The sequence below is a fragment of the Gracilinanus agilis genome, chromosome 2 (assembly GCF_016433145.1).
Source record: "Gracilinanus agilis isolate LMUSP501 chromosome 2, AgileGrace, whole genome shotgun sequence".
NCBI lineage: Eukaryota > Metazoa > Chordata > Mammalia > Didelphimorphia > Didelphidae > Gracilinanus > Gracilinanus agilis.
In genome coordinates this window covers 109039559-109044299 of record NC_058131.1, presented here as the reverse complement: position 1 = coordinate 109044299, position 4741 = coordinate 109039559, and the positions used below count along the sequence as shown (strand labels likewise).

The window sequence follows — 4741 nt, the reverse complement described above, 5'->3', positions numbered from 1 at the left end:
AGGATTACAAGATACAAGATAACCCTATTCAAAAGTGAACATATCAATCAAACTGGGCTCCGCTCACTCGAGTCTCTATGGTTGGCGAGGCGACCAGAAGGGGAAGAAGGGAAGGCAGCGGAGAGAGTAGGGAGCAGGGCTGCTGCCGCTGCCCAGACTGAGGCGAGATGGAGGCTGCCCAGGTGGCGGCGGAGGCCAACATAGCTGGGGAGTGCTCGGCAGCCAGAGAGCCAGAGCAATCAAAGCCACTGAAGCCGCCCAAGTCGGAGCCTGAAACGGTGGCGGTGGTGGAGGCGGCAGTGGCAGCCGCTGCTGCAGCGGGCTGCAGAGGCTGAGGAAGTGGAAGGCGACTCATTCCTGGAGGACTACAGGCTGATGCGCCTCCACTCGCCCACCTACGTCCTGTACAGGGACAGACCAGAATGGGCTGATATAGAGCCGGTGCCCCAGAATGATGGGCCAAATCCAGTGGGTCCAGATAATTTATAGTGAAAAATTTAGAGATGTTTATGATTATTTTCGGGCTGTTCTGCAATGTGATGAAAGAAGTGAACAAGCTTTTAAATTAACTGGAGATGCTATTGAGCTAAATGCAGCTAATTATACTGTATGGCATTTTCGGAGAGTTCTTTTAAAGTCATTACAAAAGGATCTAAGTGAAGAAATGAACTATATTACTACAATAATTGAGGAACAGCCCAAAAACTACCAAGTCTGGCACCACAGATGAGTGTTAGTGGAGTGGCTGAAGGATCCTTCTCAGGAACTTGATTTTATTGTTGATATTCTTAACCAGGATGCAAAGAACTACCATGCTTGGCACCATCGACAGTGGGTCATTCAGGAGTTCAAGCTTTGGGATAATGAGCTGTAATATGTAGACCAACTTCTCAAAGAGGATGTAAGAAATAACTCTGTCTGGAACCAAAGACACTTTGTAATTTCTAACACTTCAGGCTACAATGATCCTGCTATCCTGGAGAGAGAAGTCCAGTATACTCTAGAAATGATAAAAACTGCACCACATAATGAAAGTGCATGGAACTATTTAAAAGGGATTTTGCAAGATCGTGGCCTTTCCAAGTATCCCAACCTTTTAGAGCAGTTGTTAGATTTACAGCCAAGTCACAGTTCTCCCTACCTGATTGCCTTCCTTGTGGATATATATGAAGATATGCTAGAAAACCAATGTGACAAGAAGGAAGATACACTTAATAAAGCATTAGAGTCATGTGAAATTCTAGCTAAAGAAAAAGACACTATAAGAAAGGAATATTGGAGATATATTGGAAGATCCCTTCAAAACAAACACAGCACAGAAGGAAGTTTGCCAACAGATAAGCAGCAATAACAGCATTCAGAAGACACTAATGGAATAGTTTTATTTTTAAAAGAAACTTGGAACAAGGAAGTGTGACATGGCTAAAAACCAGAGATATCATTTCCTTCTACCTGTGCAGGTGTGTGACAACAAGTGCATTGCACAGGTATTGCTTCCTAACAAGCACTAAGCAAAATAAGTACTCTTTGGGCACTGCTGCTATTCAGACTAACTCTAGAAGTATTAATTTGGCTGTCTTTTTAAAGTAAAATAATTCCTTAAAATAACAATCCCCAAATGAATTGTTGAATAATAAATAATTCCATGTTTGTTTATTTTTAAAGACCCTAAACAGTTTGTTCTCTTCACCTATTTCTTACCACTCAGCTCCTTCCTAAATAGTATATATGAATTCAGATTTGCAGCAGTAATGATTACAGATAACTTGTATATTGTGGAGGTAATATAGACTATAAGCAAGGAATACAATTGCTGCAATACATTAGAGCTATTACAGAAGCTGCACTGGTAATATCTTGCTATTGCTTTAACTGACTAAATGACAAAATGGTTTTGTAATAAAACGGTAGATACACCTTAAAAAAAAGTGAACATATCACTTTAAAATGCTGTGAGGTTATTAATCCTGCAACCTTACTCCCCATATTTGCCAACTTATGGAGAACCTTTACATGATTGTACCTCTTTAGTGTCCATTGCTGCTAAATCTCATAATGATTTACTGGATACTCTTTTGAATAATTTCAATTTAATATTATTTACAGATGGTTCTTCCTTTATGAGGCTTGCATATGCTATATAGGAGCTGCAGTAGTTACTGAATTTTGAACTCTGTGGTCAGCTTCCTTACCCTCAAATGTAAACTCACAAGGTACAGAACTCACAGCTTTAAAACATGCCTGTATTATTGTGAAGGATAAGACAGCCACGATTTACATGGACTCCTGTTATCCATTTGGCATATTTCATGCTGTTGGCATATTATGGCTTCAGAGGGGATTCCTAATATCAGCTAGAAAATGTTTTGCCAATGCAGACCTTATTACCGACCTTCTTTCTGTCCTCCAGCTCCCCCAAAATCTTTCAATTTAGATAGATGAGCTTGGGAAAATGCAAATTACACAAGCAATTATTAAAAAATTTTTGCTAAAAATTAAAATACACACACACACACACATTTACAATTAGGTTCACTAAAGGAGGGATAGAATATAAAAGTTCTTACCCAAGAATTTTGATACATTTTTAGATACATTTTCCTCTTCACTGAGACATGGTCCACAGTATGAGTGCAAATGTAGGTAGATAAAACAATGGATGTATAGCAATAATAATACATTGAGGAAAATACAAGAATTTCATAAAAAGTCACAAAATGCAAATCAATATATGTCACTAATACAGGTTTTTTCAAGATAATATAGGCACAAAGAAAATATCAAATACACAAAAGACAAGTATAAGGATTGATAAAATACAGTGCAACAAAAACAACAACAAAAAAAACAGTACAGATTTAGCAATAAGGAAGTCTTAAATACAATCAATAGTTAATTACAGGATGGTAGAGTAAATTATTCAATATCAACAGAGGGTACTCATTTTAGATGACTCCAATGAATCCATGAGTCCTTCTCTTCAATTTTAATAGTTGTTGGTGTAGTCAATAGCACCTGAAACGGTCCATCATAAGAAGGCTCAGTTGACCCAATGCATTTGGAGGTCTTTATGTACACACTATCACCTGGGTTTAGATCATGAAGTGAGAAGTCCATGGGGCCTGCCTGAACAGTAGCTCCAGAGTTGTGGAGTTCTCACAATTTGTTGGTAATTCTTTGATATATGTGGCAATGGTTTTATCCCCTCCTAACAATGACGTACAGGTAGTTAGCAAATGGTTGAGCCTGAATAGGTAGATGTCTGAATAGCATCTCAAATGATGAGATGTGTAAATCACTTCTTGGTCAGTTTCTAAGATAAAATAGGGCCTGAGGGAAAATTTGAAGCCATTTTAGTGAGTCTCTGTGCACAATTTGCCAATCATAGTTTTAAGTTCATTATTCATTCTTTCACCTTGGCCAGAGCTCTGGGGATGACAAGGTATATGAAATTTAGTAGTTATCCCCAAACATGAGTAAATTTGCGATAAGACCAAATCAGTAAAATGGGTTCCTCTATCCAAATTCATATGTGCTGGCAGGCCAAAATGAGGAATAATCTCTTTCAAAAGGACTTTGGCAACAAAAACCACTGTGGCCTGAGCAGTAGAAAAAGTTTCTGGCCACCTGGTCAACTATGACCAGACAAAATTTATACTGTCCGCCTTTCAACGTAGAGATAAAATCAGTTTGTAAGTGCTCAAATGATGTGTAAACAAGAGGACATCCACCAAAGTCTTTGCCATGAAAAGCATGTTGATTGAAAGCCTGGCAAGTAAGGCAAGCTGTACATATTTTGGAGGCAATTGTAGTTATTCCAGGTGCTACTCATACTCTTTTTTTTTTTTTTAATTTTAAACCCTTAACTTCTGTGCATTGACTTATAGGTGGAAGATTGGTAAGGGTAGGCAATGGGGGTCAAGTGACTTGCCTAGGGTCACACAGCTGGGAAGTGTCTGAGGCCGGATTTGAACCTAGGACCTCCCGTCTCTAGGCCTGGCTCTCAATCCACTGAGCTACCCAGCTGCCCCTACTCATACTCTTTTAACAGAGTCTAGAAAGCCTTGGTTGCCAAAATAACCATGTTTATGGATGGAGTGACAAAATTGGGTATAGAAATTTCTAGGGAGCAGGGGTTTGACATCTGATAATAACCATACTCCATTAATCTGTTTGGCTTTAAATTTCTTCTTCCATTGTCCCATTTCCTAGTCAGTATAGGAAAGGGATAGATCCAAATCATCAGTGATTGTCAGTGCCAAAATCAGCTCAGGTCCTTCCAAGGGTCTAGCTTCACTACTGCATCTGCTTGGTCATTTCCCCTGGAGACAGGGTCAGTACCACACGTGTGTTGGCAGAGCAGTGAACAACAGGTATGACTTCTAGGGAAGATTACATCAATAGGGAAGAAGCCAGTGTAAAAGGAGAAATAGAAAAAATAGCAGAATGTTTCATTAGTTGTAACAATTTATTCTTGCAGGCTAAAAAAATCAGGAAATAATGATTATTACTAGTATTTTGTTAGGGGAAGATGGGTGTTGATTTTTTTACACATTGAATTTACCTTGTTTGTGGAGTATTCTGGTAGAGATGTTTAGGAGATTAATTTTTTTACTTAGAATATTTTCCATGGTTACATGATTCATGATTCACCCTTTCTCTTCCTCCCCTCTCAGAGCTGACAAGCAATTTCACTGGGTTATACATATATCATTGTTCATATTTCCATGTTATTCATATT

The 4741-nt window shown here is 38.8% G+C and overlaps 1 pseudogene; it reads left to right on the top strand.

Moving 5' to 3' along the window:
• Positions 1 to 375: 375 nt before the first annotated feature.
• LOC123233346 lies at positions 376 to 1451 on the top strand (annotated as a pseudogene).
• Positions 1452 to 4741: the final 3290 nt, after the last annotated feature.